General features: G+C 46.4%; 1 protein-coding gene and 1 pseudogene across 1 annotated transcript in view; one reads left to right on the forward strand and one right to left on the reverse strand.

Annotated features, from left to right (window-relative positions):
* Tmem163 (transmembrane protein 163) overlaps positions 1 to 23,309 on the forward strand; it is a 184,207-nt gene that overhangs the window by 115,815 nt on the left and 45,083 nt on the right. The window lies entirely within an intron of this gene.
* On the reverse strand, positions 10,644 to 10,902 carry LOC101983497 (annotated as a pseudogene).

Below are 23,309 nucleotides of genomic sequence, written 5' to 3' on the forward strand. Positions count from 1 at the left end.
CCATCCATTTATCCAGTCTCACGTTCATGCACCTATCTATACCCTGTCCGTCCATCCATCCATCCATCCATCCATCCATCCATCCATCCATCCATCCAGCTAACCACTAACCTATCTTCCCCCTACTCATTTATCTTCCTTCCCTTCCTCCTCTGTTTTCTTTTCTTCTCTCCTTCCTTCCTCCCCTGCTTCCTTTCTCCCCCTTCTCTCTCCTTGGTGTCTCCATTTTCTTTCAGGGTCTCACAAGTGCTAGACTAGTCCTTTATTACCAAGACATATCTTGCAGTCAGATTTGTTGTTGTTTTGTCTGTCATATTTTCTATAATTAATAGCTCAACACAAAAACTATGAATATTAATTTAAGATGATGATGATGATGTTTTTTGCAACAGGATTTCTCTGTGTAGCCCTGGCTGTCCTGGAACTCACTTTGTAGACTAGACTTAGCCTCAAACTCACAGAGATCTGCCTGTCCCTGTCTCCCAAGTTCTGGGATTAAAGGCGTGCACCACCACCTCCAACCTTCACAAAGTAAAGTGTTTTCATTTGTTTGTTTTGTTAAGTCTGCAGTGCCTGGTATTCCCAGGTCTCCCATCAAAGTACTAAACAGCCTGGCACAGCTTGGCTTCTAAGATCAGACAAGATTGGACTCATTCAGGGTGGTATGTCCATTGCTCTTTTATTTTAAAAGACCTGGTATAAGGCACACCTATGCATATAAAACATGCACAAACACACATAGAAATTCAGCACCACTTTGAACATCACTACTTGCTAGCTCTGGGACTTCATCATACTTCAGCCCCTCATTTGGTAAAGTAGAAAAAGAAACATTCTTCCTCTATAGAATTTCCATGATGGACACATATGTTCCTACACACACACGCACATAGATACCTGTGTATATGTGTGATTGTGGATACACGTGTTTATGTGTGTGTGTGTGTGTGTGTCTGTGTGTGTGTGCCTGTATATCAGGACGTGCAGTATTGCCCCTGGCTTCTGTAGGTTTCAGATGACTGAACATCAATGAACAAATGCTCTTCTGTGTGGTTCTAGGGTGCCAGGGGGGAAGGTACTGAGTCGGTGCCAACACCAAACCAACAGGCAGAGCTATGTCTTCGGTGTTGGGAATTCAGGCAGTGACATATTTAAGGCTGGGTGAGTTGAAATGCAGAAACTCCTGAAAGTTGACAGCATCCAGATTCATTAATGAGAGCAAGAAAGCAGGGAGTTGGAGGGATGGCTCAGTTGCTAAAATCACACACTAGCCTGGCAGTGGCCCTGAACCCACATTAGGTGGCTTACAACCCCTAAAACTCCAGCTTCAGGGGATCCAATACACCCTTCTGACCTCCATCATGACCTGCATTCATGTACATAAACACCCACACAGACATAGACAAAAATAATTTTAAAATATCAACATATACCAAGCGGTGGTGGAGCATGCCTTTAATCCTACCACTTGGGAGACAGAGGCAGGAGGATCTCTGTGAATTTGAGCCCAGCCTGGTCTACAGAGTGAGTTCAAAACAACCAAGGTTCTTACACAGAGAAACCCTGCCCCAAAAAACCAAATAAATAAAATAATAGAATACATCCCTTAAAAAAAGATTGAAAAGAGAAAACAAAAATCCGCAAACCCAAGCTTTTCTGCATGTGTGCACCATTTGCTTCAATGGGCATCAAGCAAATGTGAAGTATCGGATTTGTGACATCAAAGATTATTACCATTGGGATCAAGGTAATCTTGAAAGTAAGTTCATCTTTTGGTAAAAATACGGATAGTAGAAATTTTAATTTTATAAAATTTCAATTGATGATTCTGTAACCTGAGAGGCACTAATGTCCCCACCCAATTTATTACGAAGGGGTTTGAGGACTTCAATAAAACTGCCATGAAGAAGTCTTGAGAGCTTCGCTGTCCCTGGTCAAGAGCTAGGCACCATTTAGAGTAACATGCAACCCTGTTCTGCAGCTGTGTTGCCCAGTTTGCCTTTGCTGCCCTGCTTTAACCTGATATGGAGATGAAGTGTAAGGGTAAAATACACCACAGACTCCAGAGAGTAAGAAGAATGTCTACAGTTTATTAATAAAAAAAAAAAACCACTGTGAGCTAGAGAGATGGCCGTGAGTGATGTGCTCTCCAAGTAAGCATGGAGCCCTGACACACACATACACATGCACACGTGCACACACACTCATGCGCGCGCACATGCGCACTCTGGATGTGATGGTGCATTTGTCACGTGAACTGATGAGGAGTGTCCTTGGGGCTCACTGGCCAGTCTGCCTAGCCTAGTCAGTCAGTTCCAGGTCGGTGAGAGAGCCTGCCTCAAAAGACAATGGAATTGGTGCCTGAGGAATGAAACCCACACATATTCATACATTTGTGTGTGTACCCTTACATACGTGCACACACACATGCACAGAAATTTGATTGTGTGCTGATATCAGGATATTTTATTCATAATTGGCTAAACTATTAAATTATTTCTTGTACTGTGTTCCTTTGCAAATTCAGAATTTTATATGGGCCTGGAATTGAATTCGGTCTAGGACTAGAAAGAGAAAGTTTTGTGCTCGCGTTCCCTCCAAGTCAGAGCTAATAATTCCAGGTTTGAGCTATGTCTCCAAAAGAAGCTGAGTTCTGGTTTCTAATTTGATTTTTTTTAAATCTTATTTTCTTTCTGTTAAAAATGCTCTTTGTAAATACTTAGTCACAAAGCTAGAAATTACCGTGGCTTTTCTGAGGCCTCAGAATCTCCATGAGCACTCACCAGGTGGCCTGCAGGTTTCCCCAGGCCAAGCTTCGTAAGAACTGTCTTTGCTTTTACTGTTTTCAACTTTATTTTGTGTGTGTGTGTATGTGTGTTCATGTGTGTGTGTTCATGTGTGTGTGTATGTGTGTGTGTGTTTATGTATGTAAAGGGCAGAGGTCAACCTCAGGTTATTCCTCAGGTGAGACTCCTTATTTTTTGAGACAGGGTCTCCCTTTCTTAAATTATAAAAACCTTCATTTCTTTTTTGAGATTATAATATAGTTATGTTAGTTCCTCCCCTACCTTTCTTCCCTCCAAACCCTCTGAGAGCTCACTCATATGCTAAATTAGCTGACCAGTTAGCCTCGGGGATTTTCCTGGCTCCATCTCCCTGGTGCTGGGATTACATACAGGGGCAGCATATTTGGCTTTCTGAAGGAGGATTCTGGGGATGGAAATCAGGTTCTTACATGTGTGTGTGGTTAGCATTTTCCCAACTGAGCCATCTTACCAGTCCTGGTTTCACTGTTTTTAAAGATCCCCAGATAGATGCACTAAAAACTGTGTCTGGATAACAAAAATGTGGAAGACGTACACAATGGAGTATTCCTGAGTGGTAAAAAACAAAGACATCATGAAATTTGCAAGCAAATGGATGGGACTAGAAAAAAAATCATTCTGAGTGAGGTAACCCAGACCCAGAAAGACAAACATGGTATGTACTCACTCATAAGTGGATACTAGATGTAAAACAAAGGATAATCAGACTACAGTTCACAGCTCCAGAGAAGTCAGGTAAAAAGGAGGACCCTAAGAGGCACATACATGGAGGACCCCAGGAAGAGGAAATAGTTCGGCTCTCCCAGATAAACTGGGAGGGAGGGGTGGAAGGGATGAGATGGGGTTGGGAACATGAGGGATTGAGATTGCTTAGTGGGGGAAGGGACAGAGAAGGAGAGCAATGAAAGAGATATCTTGATAGAGGGGCCATTAGGGGGTTAGGGAAAAACCTGGTGCCAGGGAAATTCCCAGGAATCACAAAGATGACACCAGCTAAGACTCCTAGCAATAGTGGAGGAGGTGCCTGAACTGGTCTTCCCTTATAATCAGATTAGTGACTACCCTAATTGTCATCATAGAACCTACATCCAAAATGCAATGATTCACAGCCAAGCACTGGGCTGAGTTCCTGCTCTTCAGTTGGAGGGAGGGAGGAGGGATTCTATGAACAAGAGGGAGTCAAGATCATGATGAGGAAAACCTCAGAGACAGCTGACCCCAGCTAGTGGGAGCTCACGGACTCTGGACTGTCAGCTGGAGAACCTGCATGGGACCAAACTAGGCCCTCTGAATGTGGGTGACAGTTGTGTGGCTTGATCTGTTTGGGGGGTTCTGGCAGTGGGCCAGAAATGATCCAGGGTGCATGAACTGACTTTTTGTAGCTCATTTCCTATGATGGGATACCTTGCTCAGCCTCGATGCAGGGGTGGTAAGCTTGGTCCTGCCTCACCTTGGTATGTCAGACTTTGTTGACTCCCCACAGGAGGCCTTACCTGCTCTGAGGAGTGGATGGGGAAGTAGTATGGGGGTAGGGGAGTGGGAGAAGGGGAAAAAAAGGGAACTGGGGTTGGTATGTAAAATGAAAAACAATTTAAAAATAAAAAAAATTAGTGCATTAAAAAAAATGTCTGTTACCCACAATGCAATGGTAAAGGCCTGCCCTGAGAATCTTTGGGTGGTTGCTCATTGGATAATGATCAGGAGCTCACTTGGAGATTCCTAATTTAAGGATTAAGTGATACTCATAATCCCCCATATCACCAGCTTTAGTTAACATTTTAATCTCTGGTTAAAAATTCATGAGCTCACAGCCGGCTGGGAATATATCTGCATATTAATACGCACAAACAAGCATTGAGGAATAGAGTTAGGAAAACCATTGGCTTCCAGTTAGTTTCTAGAGAGCAATGTCAGAGAGGCTGAGTTCTAGCCACTGGCTTTTCTAAGAAGCCCAGTTCTCTTACTTTTCTGATTGGAAATCACAGCCTCAGTGTGAACCTTGTGTTTGAAATTACCGGTGTAGAAGGTAAATACCCGCTGGTCCTTGGCCATGTGGAAACCGAGGGCGTGATGCTTCTGCCTCTCCACAGTGTGCTGTCTCCATAGTTTCTTTTTGCTGAATTAAAAAACAAAACGACAACAACAACAAAAAACCTTACTAAGCTCATATAGCTTAAAATTTGGTTTACTTTCTTTGGTGCATATGTTCATGCATGTGCAAGTGTGCATGCATGTGCTTGCCTGTGTGTGAAATCCAGAGGATGACTTTGGATATTGTTCCTTGGATGCCATTCACCTTGTTAGTCAGGGAACCTCATTGGCCTGGAGCTCACCAAGTAGAGTCACCTGACTGAGCACTGAGCCCCAGGGATCTGCCTGTTTCTACCTCCTGTTCCTGGGATTGCAAGTATGAGCCACTGCACCTCATATTTTTTTAAAAGCATTCTGCAAATTGAACTCTTGTCCTCATGCTCCTGTAACACACATTTTACCCAATGAGCCATCCTCCCAGCCCTCAAACGGACCCCTTCTATGTGCGCATAGCTCAAGGTCGTAGACGTATTCATGTCCTTGTGAATCAGCCTTGCCATCCTGCATAACTGCACTGACCTTAGCCCAAAGGGTAAGAAGTCCCCTCACAGGAGAGAGAGTCTATACCGGACTATTCCCTTTTCTTCTCCTCCAGGCCCCGGCAATACCATGCTACTTTCTGTTTTCATGCCTCCGATTTCATTACAGAACTCATAAATGCAGCTCTACCATGTGGCGTGAGCTTTCCTGGGGAGGAGAACAAATGTCTGTCCACTCCAGATATGGCGTGAACCAGTGAGAGCAATTGGGGTTTCTTACAGGATCATGGCCAACCTGTAGATGACTAAGCCACGGTGATGAAGACTATCAACTTGGAAAGCTCTTGAATTACCAGAGTCGGTCTGTGAGGGTGTCTGTGAGGGAACTGGTCTAGTTAGCTGAGATGGGATGGCCCACCCTAAATGTTGGTAGCAGCATCCCATAGTCTGGACTGCAGGCTGCGCTCCAGTGTCCGGGGCTCTCTGCTTCTGTGGGGTGGACACACGTCACCAACTGCCTTCATTACAGAGCACTAATGACTCTGTTAGTGCAGGCTTCCTTCCTGCACAGAATCAAAGGTCCTGAGAGTTCAAGAGGACAACATGTCACACCTGTGTGTGTCATGTGTGTACCACGTGTGTGCCTGGTACTCTTGGAGGTCAGAGGAAAGCATCAGAGTTCAAGGTGGTTGTGATCTGCCATGTGAATGCATTCAAGGGCCGTGTGACTCCCAGAGGACTGTGTTCTACAACACGCAGTTCTCATCACTGGGCTCTCCAGGCTTATCCATCTTGTAGAGTGTGACACCGTTTCCTTGTCTTCACAGACTGAGTAATATTCCATGCGGTGTATCGGCCCCACACCCACCCATCCATGGACATTTCCACTGTTTCTGCACCTTTGTGGTCAGGCCCCAGTCTGCTGTATAACCGTGAGCCTCTCTCTCAGAACAAGTTTTCGGTTCTTCTAGACCTACACCAACTGGGATTGATAGGCCATCCTTTTAAACTCTTTCCCCCTCCGAGGAAACTTCATACTGTTTCCCAAAGCACTATCCTAAAATCCTGCCAATTAGTATTTTTTTTTGAAAAAACTTCAAATTGAGTTGGTTAATTTAAAACTAGATATATTTTAACCATTTTAAATTGTGTGTGTGTGGTGTGTGTGTGCTCCTGTATTGAGAAACAGCACATGAATGAGTCCGATGCCTGCAAAAGTAAGGAGCGTGTTGGAGCCCTTAGACCTGGAGTCACGGGCAGGTGTATGAGGAGTTCAGTGTGGGTGCTGGGGGCAGACCCTGCAGGAACGGTGTGAGCACTAACCGCTGAGCCACCTCTGCAGCCCCCATCAGTCTCCTTTGGAAGAAGGAGGGTGTGTCAGGCAGAGTTCTCCAGAGGAGCAGCAGTGACCGGACGGACATGTGTGACACAGAGTGTTCCCTGGGTTAGCTTACATGGCATGAGCTGGGTAGTCCACCACTGGCCGGCCACCTGCCTGCTAGAGGGCTGAGCACTGCAGCTGCCTGATCTGTGAATGCCCAGGGTAGTGACACCATTTTTATGAAGATATCCCTTACACTCAGAAAGATGGGAACGTTTGCTGGACCTCATAGCCAAGTTAATAATACACTTTGAGGTTACTTAGGACTCGGCCTGATAGCCTGCTGTCTACTTAGTCTGTTTAACTTGCCATAAAGGGAACAACGTAATAGCCAACCTCACTTCCCTTGAATTTCCCATGTTATCAGCTTTTACTGCCTAAGATAATTTATAGCTTTAATCTCAAATTATGTACTCTTCCATGCTCCTAACTCAAAAGCACTCTCTGTATGTGTGTGTGTGTGTGTGTGTGTGTGTGTGTGTGTGTGTGTGTTATGATGTTCATTTGCTGAGAACAACCAACAGGTTGGAAAAATCTTGTACAACAAATACCTGACATAAATATTGAAAATACCATGGCTATAACTGGCAGCTCATTTTGAAGTACTGGTATCTACTGGGTGCTTTGGGGTCAGCTGAAGTCAGAGGCAGTGACTTAATCCTTTGTAAAGTCCTGTTAAAGGTGCTGGAGTGTAAAGAGCACCAGAGGCTCCGCCAGAGGACCAAGGTTTGATTCCCAGCACCCATACGGCAGATCATAACTGTCTGTAACTCCAGTTCCAGAGTTACAGAGGACCAAGGTTTGATTCCCAGCACCCATACAGCAGATCATAACTGTCTGTAACTCCAGTTCCGGGGCTCTGACTCCCTCGTCTGGTCTCCAAGGGCATCAGGCATGTACACAGTGCATATATACACACACAAGCAAAACACTCCCATGTAGACATGAAGAAATAAATATTCCAACAACAACAAAGTTCTTTCAAAGATTTCTATGAAATCTGCCTCCTTCCTTCTCCATGTGATTCTTTCTGTGTTGTTCAGTAACCACAGAGCAAAGGCCTTTGTCAGGGACACAGGCAATAGGGACAGCTCAGACATACACACGAGAGACGGAATATAAACAAGCCAGAAACCACAAACTATAGACCGAAGCCACAAGAGAGAAATGGAGAATTCAGATTTTGGCTCACTCTTGGTCAAATCCATTCAGGGGTGTGCTGAGCTTTCTTCCCGTAATGCAACACTGATCATTTTGGTGGCCCCGAGTCTATCTTTACTGCCTTTCCCCAATGCACCCCGGTCTGCCCAGTCTGGTGCGAAAAGCCCAGAAAATTTTTAATTGCTGATCTTCAGTCCACACTTGCAAACTAAAGAAGCTGAGTCTGATGTCAGCTGAGGAGGGTAGTGGTGGTAGCAGCAGACTGTGAAGAGATGTACTCAACAGCAGGAGGTGAAGCCGGGCAGTATGCTGTCCTTTCCTGGGCCTTTGACTCCCTGGGCTGGAGGTGCTAAGAGCCTGCTACTCTGGGGGAGGGGGCTCCCACTCAATTAACCCCCACTAGAAATGCCCTCACAGACCTGCCCAGGGGTGTGTCTCTTATTTGATTCAAGATCCTCAATTTACCCTCACAGGAGATCACGAGTTTCACCTAGATTGAGGTTTTCAGTGTGTGCTAGGAGAGAAGGCAGAGTCAGGGAGTTGAGTCTGTTTGCAAAGGGGAGAGTTTTCAGAATCGTTAGTGTCTGTCCCTGTTTCATTTCTGTGGCTGTGATAAAATACCTTAAAAAAAGGCAGCTGGGGGAGGCTGCCATCTTTTGTGTCTGAGATGTCACAGTGGAAGGGGCTTGACCCAGCTGGCCACATCATACCCACAGCCAAGAGCAGAGGGACGTGAATGCACACATTCAGGTGCTCATCCCCCGGAAGTGAAGTTACAGACAGTTGTGAGCGGCCATGTGAGTGCTGGGAATAGAATCTGGGTCCTCTGCCAAGAACAGCAAGCACACGTAATTACCGAGACGTCTCTTCATACCTCCCCATCTTCTCTTCTCTTTCACAGTGGAGGTCCCCTCCTTCACTGTTTTTGGGACTGCCCACATCATTTAACAATCAAGACAGTCCCTTACAGACATGCCCATACCGCAACCTGATCTGGGCAGTTCTTCACCTGACACTTCCTTTCCAGACGACTCTAAGTTGTTTCAAGTTGACAGAATGAGTTGTCCAAATATCTAAATTGGTCTAGAAGGTGTGAAAGGGCGATGAACAGCAAGACAGGCTAGAAGTCTTGATTGTCCGGGCAGTTGTTGATGTGAGATGCTAAGGACCAGGTTCTCTAGGTGTTTTGTTGGTTGGTACAGATTTAGACTGATGATTGGGGCTGGGATCAATAGACAGGGATTTGCATCTGACCAGGTGTTGGCTGGATGCTCTGTCTGGGATTGAAGTTAAAAAGAGATTGGGGAGGAGATGCAGACAGCCAATCCGGTATTAGTGCCATCAATAACGGAAGGAGAGGGTCCAAGAAGTCAGAGAGTGATGAAGAGAGGCGGGTACGAGGCTGGGAGGATGGGCTCTGCTGAGAAAGTGCCACCATGTAGATGGGTTCAGAGCCCCGCACCCATGTCAAAACCCACATGTGGTCTCACGCATCTGCAACTGTAGAGCTGCTGGTAGGCAGAGGCAGATGGGCGTTCACAGCTCTCTGGGAAGCCGTCTGGCCAATGGATGAGAGAGAGGATGGTGAGCTTGGCTGGGAGCCAGGGGATGGCAATGAAGTTGCTCAGAAGAGCCACACACTTACTTGTCCACTCACATGGTAATCTCCAGTGTCAGTGAGTAGGGAGAGCACGGTGTGAAAGGGGACATGGTCTCCTCTAGATTGTTTTATAGATGGATTTTACATTTATATGCTCTTGTTCAGACATATTTAGGGACACAAAGGGGATGGGTAAGCAGATGACCAGACCTCCAGGAGAGGGGCTGGGGACAAGTGAAGGAGGAAGATGTTTACTTCCTTCCAGGCATGTCCAACCCACATGGGGTGCAGTCCAAGATAGTGTGGCCCACCACAATATCACAAACTTAGCTGAAATAGTATGAGAATTTTGTGTGATTTTTTTTCAGTTACTATTCAATGGGGCAGTTCTTGAGTGATCAATTTTGTAAACTTATTTTTATTTATTATTGTGTGTATGATGGGGGGGAGGTCCTGCATGTACCATGGCATATATGTGGGTGTCAGAGGACGACTCTGTGGAGTTGGTCCTTCTCTTCCACCTTTATGTGGTTACTGTCTTAGTTAAGGTTTTTATACTGTGATAAAACACCACCAAAAGCAACATGAGGAAGAAAAGGGTTTATTTCACCTTACAGTTTGTAGATCATTGGTCATTCCGTGAAGTCAAGTCAGGAACTTAAGGCAGGAACTAGAAATAGGAGCTGTTGCAGAGGTCATGATTCATCTTTCCTTCCTTCCTCCCTCTCTCTCTTTCTTCTTCCCTTCCCTTCCTTCCTTCCTTCCTCCCTCCCTCCCTGCCTCCCTGCCTCCCTCCTTCCTTCCTTTCTCTCTTCTTTCTTCCCCTTCCTTTTTACCTTCCCCTCCCTCCTTCTTTCCTTCCCTCCTCCCTCCCTTTCCTTCCTTCCTTCCTTCCCTCCCTCCCTCCCTCCCTCCCTCTCTCCTCCCTTCCTTCCTTTCTTCCTTCCTTCCTTTTTTTCTAACACGAGCCAGTCCCCTTTCAGTTTTCAGCCAAGGCATTAAGATTCAACCACAACTGAATTCTTCCTGGCTGGAGCTGGCAGGTGTTTATGCTCAGGCATGCGTTGCCCTGAAGCTGACTCCTCTTCAGTGGTACTTATGTCACGCTAATGTCTGAGTTACTTGTAGGAAATGCCATTGCTGAGAAGCACATAGACTGCTAGCCTCATGCTAAGGCCTGCAACGCTGTCCCTCCACATGTTGATATACTCGAACATGTTGATGTACTTGTTCCATGCTTGATGATATCTCTCTGAAAGGCTCCCATGATGCCACTGGGCTGAAATCCTGCATCAATATCAAGCTTGGAAGCTCTCCAAGTTTAGCCTCCGCGAGCTTGTCTCTCAGTGACACGATTGACACCATCTTGCAGTCCCAGTGTCTGCAGAACCCAGCTAGGCCCAGCCTGTTTTCTTATGGCTCCTATAACCACCAGCCCAGAGGAGGGACCACCCACAGTAATCTGGGCTCTCTTCTCCCACATCAGTTATCAATAAAACAAACAAACAAAAACGCCCCCAGGCCAGTTTGTCGTGGTCATATTCTTAACTGAGAGTCCCTCTCCCCAAATGATTATGATTTGTGCCAAGTTGGCATGAAACTAACTAGCACCTCTGAGTTCTGGGGATTAAATTCAGGACTTCAGACTTGCAAAAAGGTGCTTTCACCCACTGAGCCATCTCACGGGCCCCTAAGAAAATAGTTTTTTACCCAGTGTGGCCCTGAGAAGCCTTAGCTATCAATTTGACATCTAGAGTCATCAGAGAGGAGGAGCATCAATGGAGGAATTGCCTAGGTCAGGTTGGTCTGCGGGTGTATCCGTGGGAGATTGTCTTTATTGTTAATTGATGTTGGAGGGCCCATCTCACTGCTGGTAGCACCACCCATCAGGTAGGGAGTCCTGCTAGGACCTGTATAAAAAAGCTACGTAAGCATGAACAAGTAAGCAAGCCAGACAATGAGCTAGCGACAAGGTTTCCTCCACAATTCCTGCCTTGAGTTCGTGCCCTGGCATCCCTCAGGAATGGACTGTGACCTGGAAATGTAAGTCAAATAAACCCCTTTCTTCCCATGATGCTTTTGGCCAGAGAGTTTTGTCACAGTAACAGAAAGGAAACTAGAACAGGACCCTTGCAAGTTTAGACCACTGCTAACCAGTAGACTCTTTTATGATAGGCGAAGAGGCAAGAGGCTGGGAGTAGAGTCAGCCTTAGAGCAGTTGCTAAATATGCCTTATGCCCTGGGAACCCCAGCCTCAAAAACAAACAAGCAATATCAAAGTGCAAGAGATTTGCAGACAAGAGAAGAGAATCAAGGGAAGCAGGAGGTGCTGATTACAGAGGATGGGGGGGGTATACTACATAAGACTTGGCAAGGCTGAACCACACTGGGAATTTCATGCCTGTCTTAGCCATTCTCAGCCCCGTGCACCTTGTAAGGCCACAGGAAGGACAGCTTCCTGCTGCTGTCATCTGCCAGGGCCGCTGGGATGCTTGCCACAGAAGGTACAGCCTGGTGCTCTTTGGGAAGCCTCTGACATTTTACGTATGGGAGCTGCACAGGTGGGGCCCCACCCAGGCTCCCCAGGCCCAGCTGTCTCCCCGGGCCAGCTCCTTCAGAGTGAGAGGTGGCAGCAGATGGGGGGCATTGCTCACTTCTACAGGCTTTCCTTCCTCAACTGAGTCAGCAACACAGCCCAAAGACGCTGCTCTCCAGTTCCAAATGTGTGTGCGGCTAGCAGGATGCTCAGCAGTGTGTCAGAGCGTGTGTGGATCTGAGTGTTCTGAAATGGGTGTTCTTAGAGGCCTGGAGATGCACCGTGCGGGTTCCAAGTGAAATAAACAGGGCACACCGGTTCACACCCGGGGAAACAATGCTGCTCTCTTTTTCAATTTGCTGAGCAAATGACTTGGCGTGAGAACTCCGGGTTAACAGAATGGCTCCAATGGCGCCTGCCCTTTCGATGCCTGGCATCAGCTAGCCTGTGTGTGAAGTTTGGGAACAATGCCAAAATCTAAAAAAGAAAAGTAGTTGATGCCAGGCCGGTGAGATGGCCCAGCAGGTAGAGGTGCTTGCCGCCAATCCTGCTGGCCCGAGTTCAAGCCCGGGGACCCATGCGGTAGAAGGAGGAGACTGACTTCTGAAGGTTGTTCGCTGACTGCGGCACGAGTGCTGTGGCATATGCCGCCCGCCTAAAATAAATAGGTAAGTAATGGATTCTCCAGAGAGGTGACAGATCGGTGGGTCGCTTCTGGCCCCGGAGCCTCGCATCTTCCCCAGCTTCTTGCGGGGTGCTTGGCCTGGCCCTAAATCCAACTGGCTAGGGGAGGACTCTCCATTCTCTAGTGCCTGAACATGTTCTGTCAACAGCAGGAGCCGCTCTAGAAGAGAGGAAGAGATGATTTCCCAGGGACCCTCAGTGTCTGGGATGTGAGGCAGGAGAAGTCTTTTGGGATAGTCTGAGCTCACTTGACTTGAAGAGAGGGTCCTGTCTTCCTGAAGGAAGAAGGGGATGGCCTCTATTGTCAAAAGCCTTTCAGAGTCAAAGGAAAACCTTGCCAGGACAGGCATGAGGCTTAAGCATGTGTTGGTGAGTTCTCTCTCTGTGTGTGTGTGTGTGTGTGTTAGAGAAAAGGGTATGTAGTCTTGCTTCCCAATAGCACTGAAATGTCATCCCCCAAAATATGTATGAAATAAGACATGGTAGTGTTGTCTACAATCCCATCCCAGCGCTCAGGGGGTGGAGGCAGGGAGATTAGAAGTTTGAGTTATCCTTGGCTGTGTAGTGAGTTCGAGGGCAGCTTTGGCTATAATAGTCTCTGTCTCAATGACAAACAACCAAACAAAACCAAGTTTGGGGAGAAAGTTGCTCAAGCTTTAAATGAAGAGTATAAGCCCCCCCCCCTTTCTGTGACTCTCTTGGGGGTGATTGAACAGCCAGAGCTGACGTGTTTCTCTCCTCCTAGTTTTGTTTGTTTGTTCGTTTAGAGAGGTTTGGGGCTTGGATGATAGCCTCTCCCAACATTTACTCTGCAGCGTCTTCAACCAAGAAACACATTTGCTCCTTTTATTTTTACTTTTTGAGATAGGCTGATGTAGCCAAGGCTGGCCCCAAACTCACTATGTAGTCAAGGTTGGCCTTGAACTCCTGATCCTCCTGTCTTCACTTCCCAAGGTCTGGAATTACAACTATGTACTACAATGTCCAGTTTATGCATTGATAGGAACTGAACCCATAAACTCATTCCATTACTTTTTTATTGCTGTGATGAAACACATGACCAAAGCAATATAAAGGAAACAGTTTAGCTGGGATTATGATCTTAGAAGGTTAGACTTTATGACAGCAAAGTGGCAGGTGGCTGGAGCAGTAGCTGAGAGATCATGTCTTATCCACAAGCAGGAGGCAGAGAGTACAACGGGCATGGCACTTGGCTTTTGAAACCTCCAAGCCCATCCCGAGAGACAAAGCCCACACCTACTAATCCTTCCCAAACAGTTCCACAAACTGGGACCATACATTTAAATACAGAAGTCTATGGTGGTCATTCTCATTCAGACCACCACCTCCATGCACGCTAGGCAAACACCACTATCAACGGAGCCTTAGCCCCAAGAGGTTCTTTTTCTAACAGTAGACTCTTGTGTATTCAACTCCAACTTGACTGTCTGTCTGTGCCAAGCACTTTATAAAAACATTTGGAGGGAATGAGAGCAACAAGCTCCATTCCCATGGACCCAAAAGGACAAGGTAGCCAGTGTGGCAACGTGTGCAGGGGTAAGGAGAGCTGGGAAATAGCACTCTCAGGTGTGTTGTAAGGAGAGTCATTTGTTTGTTCCTGACTGTTCAACCTCGAAATAATCACATAGAAACTATATTATTTAAAAACACTGCTTGGCCCGTTAGCTTTAGCTTCTTATTGGCTAACTCTTACATATTAATTTAGCCCATTTCTATTAATCTGTGTATTGCCACGAGGCTGTGCTTACTGGGTAAGATTCTGGCATCTGTCTCCAGCAGGGCTACATGGCTTCTCCTGACTCCACCTTCTTTTCCCCAGCATTCAGTTTAGTTTTCCCCGCCTAGCTCTGTTCTACCCTATCAGGCCAAGTCAGTTTCTTTATTCATTAACCAATAAAAGCAACACATAGACAGAAGGACCTCCCACACCACAGGTGGGTTGGGAGTGTGTCTTTGAAGCTGGGGGTCAAGGGCAGCCACTTCTTAGAGACTTAAGATATACTGAGGTTGACTACAAGAAGCCTGTGTGGGCATTTGGCATTCCTAGACAGAGTTAGCCACAGGGCACTTAAGGAGGAACCCGCTGACTGCATTTGAGAGTCAGAAAAATGAGTTGCCGAGGCTTGACCTAAGGAGTAAGGGGCCTCACAGCTGGGGCCTCATGAGCCTCTGGAGGAAACTGTGATTATAAGAGAACTGGGAAGCCATGGGTGAGTTATTAAGCCTCGGGGTGAAGTGCCCTGGTTATAATTAATGCTGTGAGCTCAGCTGGCTTGCTAGCCAAGAAAACTAACGTGACTGTGAATGCAGGAGGCTCCGTATTGTTTCTTAAAAGGAAAAAAAAGGATATGTCTCATTTGTGTCGCCAATTACTGCTGCGGTGCACATGGGAAGAATAACGGCCTTAAAGTGGAGACAGACTTTAAAGCGTTCCCGCACCCATGGCTACCCTTTTCATCCCTCTACCCTTCTCTGTGAATGGCAATCACCATGGGCTTTTGGTGCAATGCACTTCCAGCATATTTCCTGCGCACATCAAGTAGAACAGGCAGATATATGCTGTTTGCACACACGTGTAGCTGGGCGTGAGAATGAAACTTAGACCTTTCTCTACACATTGCCCTGTAACCTGCTTTTCTCCCAACTCAAAGCCAAGAACATTTCCCAAATCTCTTTCTTATATCCCCAATCTGTTCTTTCTAGTGACGTCAGAGTTATTGGCACTATTTAACAGTCTATCGGGAGGTCTGAATTGCTTCAGTTTTTGTTATTTTAAGCAATAACACTTCTTATGACTTGATTATGAATCTTGTGTCTGCGATGTAGGGTTTACTTTTCTTTAATAAGAGACAAGGGCTGGAGAGATAGCTCAGTTGGCAAGTTATGCTGCCACACAGACATGAGGACCCGAATTCTAGCCTGCAAGCCTCCTTTTAAAAAGCTGGGCGTGGTGGTATGTGCTTGCAATCCCAGCACTGGGGAGGTGACCAGGAAGATCCCTGGAGCTCTCGGACTACCTAGCCTGGCCTATCTGGTATGTTCAGGTCAGTGAGAAACCTTGTCTCAGAAAAGCTAAAATTAAACGAAGTGAGGGCTGAGGAGATTGCTCAGTGGTTAGAACAAATGCGATCTTTTAGAGGACCTGAATCATTCCCAGCATCCGCATTGGGCAGCTCACAAGGCGGGCTATGTGACTCCTGCCCCAAAGGAGTCTAGACCCTCTTCTGGCCTCCACAGGCACATTGCACACACAAGCACATTCCCACAGCCAGACACATGTACACGTAATTACAGTGTAAAATCTTAAACAAAAACCAGCTAAGGTATATGATGCCTGAGGAAAGACACTCGAATTGCCTACGGTTTCCCCATGCACCCACACAAACACATACACATGAACACACCCAGAGACAGTTAGGCCACGAGTTTTAAAATCTTTTAGTGTGTGTCCTAGCCCTGACTGCATTTTGGGTAAGAAAGAAAGATGTTTGGGCCACAGTGTGAAATAGACCTGAGACCTGCCGGTCCCCAGGCACGGTGGGTGGTTGTTCACCACCGATCTGCAATCTTGATTGTTCGTGGAGTGGCTGCGGGGACTAGAAATGCTGCCAGCCCCAAACGCACGCGGGAATGAGGAGCATATGCAGGAAATGTTAAGCTCACCTAGTTTATATGCACGTGCAGCCTGGCCCACTCCCCAGGCGCTCCTCGCTGAGCGGGCACAGCTGCAGGAAGGATTCGGTTGCTTTGCTTAATGTCATGAGTAACTAAAGCAAGGGACAGGGCCCGCAAACAAAAGACGACACAAAGCCTGGCTCGCTTTGCTCACAATGAGCCAGCCATTCTGCTTTTCCAGAGATGCAATTGTCTGCGGCCGTGGTGAGCACGGTCAGAATCAAGTACACACTTCTCTATTATGGGATTAACATCGGCAGATTCACACCCTATTAAAACAAAGGAGGGTGGCGGAGGAGACTGGACTGGTGAAAGCGTGGATGGTGGGGTGGAAGAAGGACTCCGAGTTGTACTTCTGTCTGCGTTGTTTTTGCCTTGAAACAGTTCATCAACACCGGCCTGGCTGACGTGTTCACGGGGAACCTCACAGCGTTTGAGGCTTGTCATGCACTGTCTGGACGTGAGCAGGGGAAGTGGGGAAGGGAGCAGTCTCTTTGTTCATGGTGCACCCCACTATAACAGCAGGGGCTGGAGTTAGCCAAGATGAGCATCTTCTACCTGCAGACTCTCAAGCACAGAAGCGCAGGGCTTTGGGCATGTCGGAGACATAGATCCTGATCATTCGGGTTTTAAATGTTTATTTGTGTGTACAGGTGTGTTTATGCCAACGTGTATGTGGAGGTCTTCAGAGGCTAGAAAAGGATGTCAGATGCTCTGGAGCTGGAGTTACAGGCAGGTGTGGGCCGCCTAATGTAGGTGCTGGGAACCGAACCCCTGTCCTCTTGAAGGGTAGCAGGAGCCCTTCACTGCTGAGCCATTTCTCTGGCCCCAAGATTGTGGCTTTGTGCTCAACATATATACAGCTAAACCTTGCTCTGAACCCAGCCAGGCTCACCCCAGTTCCTGACTCAGTCTCAGGGTGCTCCCTCCTGCAGCTCTCTTCCAGATCAGCTCGGATACTAGAGCAGCACACACGTTTTCAATGGCATTTAAGCAAAAGAACTGATGGATTTCAGCAGCTCAGGCTGGCCAGGATGACCTTGACCTTCTATCCTCCTGCTTTCGTCTTTGGAGTACTGGGATTACAGCTGTGTGGTACCGGACCTGCGGTGTAGTGTATGTGGTACTGGGGATGCACCCAGGGCTTCACGCCTGTGAGGTAAGCACTCTGCCAGCTGAGTTACACCCCAGGCTCCTCAACGGGCCCTAGCTTGTGGCAAAGTAGGATGGCTAAGAATTGCCTTACTCCCTTCTATACATCACAACCGCACTGTGTTAGACGCCGACAATAAAAATGTTCACTGAAGCTCAGAAGAATCAGAGCCTCACTGAGGACATGCAGAAAGATGGGGGAACACTCTCTTCTTGGATTCTGTTTTTTTGGCTCTGGACTGGTCCACTTCAAAGGAAGCAGCAGGATGGAGAGAGAGTGCTTGTCGCTTTTCCAGAGGACCTGGGTTCAGTTTGCAGCATCCATATCACACAACTTACAACGGCCTTTAACTCCAGTCCTGGGATCCAGTGCCTTCTTCTGGCTCCAAGGGCACTAAACTTGTGTGTACGAACCACACAAAGCTTTGTGTGTGTGTGTGTGTGTGTGTTTGTATGTATGTATGTACATATATGCATATATATGTATATATGATTTTAAAAAATCAAAAGAAATGTATGCTGTGTGAATTTGTATGTATTCATGCTTGTGTGTTGGGGAAATTTATTGTGGGAGAAAGTAAATTTGCACATTAGCGACTTTCCAGACATAATTACTTTGATTTATTCTCCTCCCAACCCTAGAGGGAAGGCCAGGTTATTAGATTTAGTTCCACAGAAGGCATCTGTTAGTGAGTTAATGAAAAAGCCTGAAAGCCGTTATTCAGGCTTCTTTCTTCTTCTGCAGAATGCGAATGGTTTTGGTAGGTTGATTGAAGCAGGCTTTTTTTTTTTTTTTAATTCCTCTGAGATCCATTTGATTCTGGAAGGACAATCATGAGGTGTTTTTATTATTTATTGTTGTTGTTTTGTTTTGTTTTTTTTTCTTTGTCAGCTGCCTAAATCTGAGCATATCCACAGCGGAAGATGGGTGACAGTTGAGGAAACTGAGGCACTCCAGTTGACACTGGACTGGTCCATTTCAAAGGACGATACCTGGGGGAGGTGATGGTGTGAGGCTCCAGTGGTGAACCCATTACTTTTCTGTTGGTGTGATAGAATCCTAGCGACCTGAGGACGGAGGTGTTGACTTAGGCTCAGAGGCTGTCGGTGCAGTCAGCTCACTGTGGGAGGACATCGCGGTGGCAGTGAGGCAGCTGGTCACATCGGCCTCCCTCCCCAGCCAGGAGAAAGAGGAAGACAAGCACTGGTGGTCACTCTCTTTCTCCTTCATTTTCGGTTCAGAACCCGGCATATGGAGTGATGTTGTCTGCCCCAGTCTGGTTGGTCTAGACATGTCCTTGCCAGACACTTGTCTTCTAGGTGATCTAGGCCCCAGGAAGATGACAGTCAGTGTTACCTACCACAAACAGGGCCATGGACTCCTAGGGGATCCTGGGAAGGGCTGGGCTGGCTGCTTTGTTGGAAGTGACCTTAATGACCACCCAGTGTCACTTCCCCAACTGCGTTTCTGTCAGAGTCTTGGGTAACGACCCTGCAGTCCCCACTTGAGTGCCTCAGTTTCCTTTTCATAGCTCTCCAAAGCCATTTGTAAAAGGTGTGTGTGCTCTAAATGGCATTTCCTAGCTTTCTGGTGAGTGTATGTTCACTTTCAAAGTAAAGCATACCACGGTATGAAAACAAAGGTTACCCTTTATCCTGCCATCTAGAGAAAATAAGGAAGGTAGATTTTTTTTATTTCCATCTCTTTTATACGTGCCCAGGTTCATAGGCAACAAAACTGGGTCCATTCTATGTGTCTGTTGGATATCCTGCCTCTGTCTCCATGGACGTTTCTAGAGTGGGGATTCTTCGAGGTTTAAAAACTGTTGATGGGCTCTAAATGCCCACAGATGTTGTGTTGTCTGTGTGCAGCATCTTGTCTTTCAGAGAACACTGTGCAGGCTGCTGGCACAGCTCACTTGGTAGGGTGCTTGCCTACACCAAGCCCTGGGTTCGGTTCCCAGCACCACATAAACAGGGCCCTAATCCCAGCATGCAGAAGGTTAAGATAAAAGGATCAGTTCATCTTTGATTACACAGTGAGTTTCAGACCAACGTAAGTGTGGTGGTTTGAAAGAAAATGGTCCCCAAAGGGAGTGACTCTATTAGGAGGTGTGGCCTTGTTGGAGGAAGTGTCATTGTGGGGGTGGGCTTTGAAGTTTCTTTTGCTCAAGCTTCCCCCAGTGTGACTGTCAATCGACTTCCTCTTGCCTGCAAGATGTAGGACTGTCAGCTGTTCTAGTGCTCTGTCTGTCTGCACACTGCCATGCCTCCCCCCACCCCCCGGCATGATGGTGATGGACTGAACCTCTGAAACTGCAAGGGAATCGCCCCAATTAAATGTTTCTTTAAAAGAGTTGCCCTGGTCATTGTGTCTCATCACAGCAATGAAAACCCTAAGCCAATAGGCTACATGAGACCCTGTCTCAAAAGAAACCAAAACCAAAACCACATGTGCTTTTTTCCTGTTATGCAGCCTCTGAGATCCTTGAACAACTTTTCATCTACTTGGCTATTTTCTCAGAAACAAAATTCCTTCAAATGGACTCTCTGATCAGAATTCTTTTACATAATACTGAACTGTCCTCTGAGGAGGTCATGGCCAGCATCAGGTGTTTCACTTGAAGAGGCAAAGGCTATCACTAAAACTAAAATGGCTTTTAAAGATGTGACCCCAGAGACCTCAGCCCAAGTTGATTGCTTGACTAATCCAGATTTTCTGCAGCGTTTATGGAGCTGGAGTTTATTCACCCAGCTGCACTGTTACACTCCCTTCTGTGTAGAATTGTTACAGTGGGGCCAGAGTGTTGCGATGGCTCACTGGGTAAGAGGGGTTATTGTGTAAGCTTGAGGACACGAGTTTGAATCCCCGGCATCTCTGAAAAAGCCTGGGCTTGGCCACATGTGCCTATAACTCCAGCACTGGGAGGCAGAGAAGCTGAAATAAAATAGCAAGATTCTGGGTCAGTGCGAGACTCTTTTTCAAGGCAGAGAGCAATTGAGGAAGACACCTGATGTCCTAGTCTGCCCTCTGCATGTGAACACGGGAGTGCACAAGCATGCACGTCTGCACACTTATGTGGATGTATCCTCCCATAACACACACACACACACACACACACACACACACACACACACACACACACACGAGACACTTGTGGAATGCATTCATGAGATAAAATAGAGAACTCGAGACCATGTCCTGACTACTAGCTTGGGAGAGCCATGGAAAAAGAAACCGAAATGCTACCAACCGCATTTGTGTTCCTGGTGAGCCTGGGTGAGATTCTTCTTGTTTTGAATATGTGTCACTTGAAAAGAAGCCATCCACGCATCTGAAGCAAGCTTTTTCACAGAGCCTCATCTCCAGGGTCCACTCAGGAATCTCAAGATGCATTTCTAGAATATTCTCCTGCTCTTTCAAGCAGCTGGTGGGTCTCTACATTAACTTGAATTAGTTAGTAGTTCAGTGTTTGGCAATCGAGCTGTGGTTAAAGTGGCAGGTGCTTCAGTTCAGCGTTCTCTTACAGCGTGTGTGTGCACATGTGTGCATGCATGTGTGTGAGCACTCATGTGTGCATGCATATGTGTGTGCACATGTGTGCATGCATGTGTGCGCGTACTCGTGTGTGTGCGTATGCATTTGTGTGCATGCATATGGTATGCACATGTGTGCAGGCATGTGTGTGTGTGTTCTGTGTTGCTGTAATAAAGTATCCTGACAGAAGGCAACTTGGGGGAGAAAGGCTTTATTTTAGTTCATACTCCCAGGTTATGGTCTGTCACTGTAGGGAAGTCACAGGGACAGGAGCTTGAAGCAGCCGGTCACCTTGCACCCGCAGTCACAGTAGAGAGAAATGGATGTGTGCATGACAACTGTTCAGCTAGCTGTTCTTGTTCTTACACAGTCCAGGCCCAAAGCCTGGCCAATGGTGCCATTGACTTTCAGTCTTGGTCTTCCCTAAGGCAGCCTGCAGCAGACATGCTCAGAGGCTGGCCTGGTCTAGACGACCCCTTCTGGAGTTCTCTGTCTGGGTGACTCTAGGTTGGGACAAGTTGACAGTGGGAACCAGCCAGCAGCGCATGGTGGGAACACTTGCTCATCTTTAAACTGATTTATCCCGGACTTTACAGAAGGCCACCAACGCCTGTCATCTTAAACATATGAAACCGCCTTGGGAGATGCTGCTTGTTAGAGGAGATTCTGAGGTTAGAAACCTGCCGCCAGGTCTGGTGGGAAGTCTCAGAAGTGGTTGATAGTGTTTCCTATTTAGGGAAGTCATTGATGTGCCTCTAATTAATTAATTAATTAATTAATTAATTAATAGTAGTTGCCTTTCATGAAGCAGAAAGATGTTCAGGAACTGAAAAAGACTGAGAAGCTCAGAGATGGAACTGATAGGACATCATATAGCTCAATATATACACATGAACATGAACATTTATGCACATATACACATAGTCATGTACACATAAGAATATTCAAACCTGTATGCACATACCTATAAACACAATTGCCATATATGTACAAGCACACATATACGCACATTAACACATACAAACACACATGACTGTATACACATATATTCACATACACATGTATGTATATTCATATACACAAATATACCCACACACAAACATATACATGCATATATACATACAAACAATTCATGCACTCACACAAATATATCCATATATACATGTATACACATAAACAAATATTACAATATTCCAACATCTATATACCAATCATACACATATACGCATATCCATACATGTTATACATGTATACATATAAATAGATATTCCTAGGAGGTGCAGTGATGGTGTAGCTTGTGTGAGGCTATGGGTTTAGTTCCCAAGCACTGCAAAACAACAACACCATCAACAACAACAAAACAGCAAAATGAATTCCAGAAACCTGGAAATGGCCTGTCCCCCATTGTCTGTCAGCCCCGGACCATTACAGATGTGAGTAGCATGTCCCAGCCTTTTTCTGTTGAGGACAGTTTTTGGCATGTGACCTTTTAACAAGCTGGAGGGTAATTTCCTAATTGATGTTTGGTGACGTTCACACACACTCGGCCCCGCCTCCTCACCCAGCTACAAGCCATTAAATCAGCGATGGTTGTAAATTGCGTATCTCTTGCACCGTTTTATTACCCTTGGCTTTAATAGGGCAGATTGAATGCAGAGCTGTGATTACCCAGCGCCTCATTAAACAAGCACTTTGAGGGGTGGGGTCCACCCTCCCCATCTGTCAGGACACCAGCAGGCTGGTCTGTAGGAAGGGACAGGCCTGGAGGGCCGCTGCAAGACACCCACGTTTTCCTTTCTTTCAACGTGCATGGGATTTGATCTTTCCCCTCTTGTTTTAAAAAAGCAAATAGCATAGTAATTTAGAATTAGTGGGCAGACCAATTAGAGCAAAATGGAACAATTGAGATGAGCTTTGGATGAGTTGATAGAATAATTATGGGGTAGTTATAAGAGCTTTAGCTTTTTATTGCACCCTGAATCATTTGGCTCCCAGGGCTGGCAGCGTGACCATACAGGGCTGTGTATTTTGTTGGCAAAAGAGGCCTTATCATACAACAAAAGTATATGCTCTACAATGTTCATAGCAGCATTGTTTGTAATAGCCAGAACCTGGAAACAACCTAGATGCCCTTCAATGGAAGAATGGATGAAGAAAGTATGGAGC

The sequence above is a fragment of the Microtus ochrogaster genome, chromosome 6 (assembly GCF_000317375.1).
Source record: "Microtus ochrogaster isolate Prairie Vole_2 chromosome 6, MicOch1.0, whole genome shotgun sequence".
NCBI lineage: Eukaryota > Metazoa > Chordata > Mammalia > Rodentia > Cricetidae > Microtus > Microtus ochrogaster.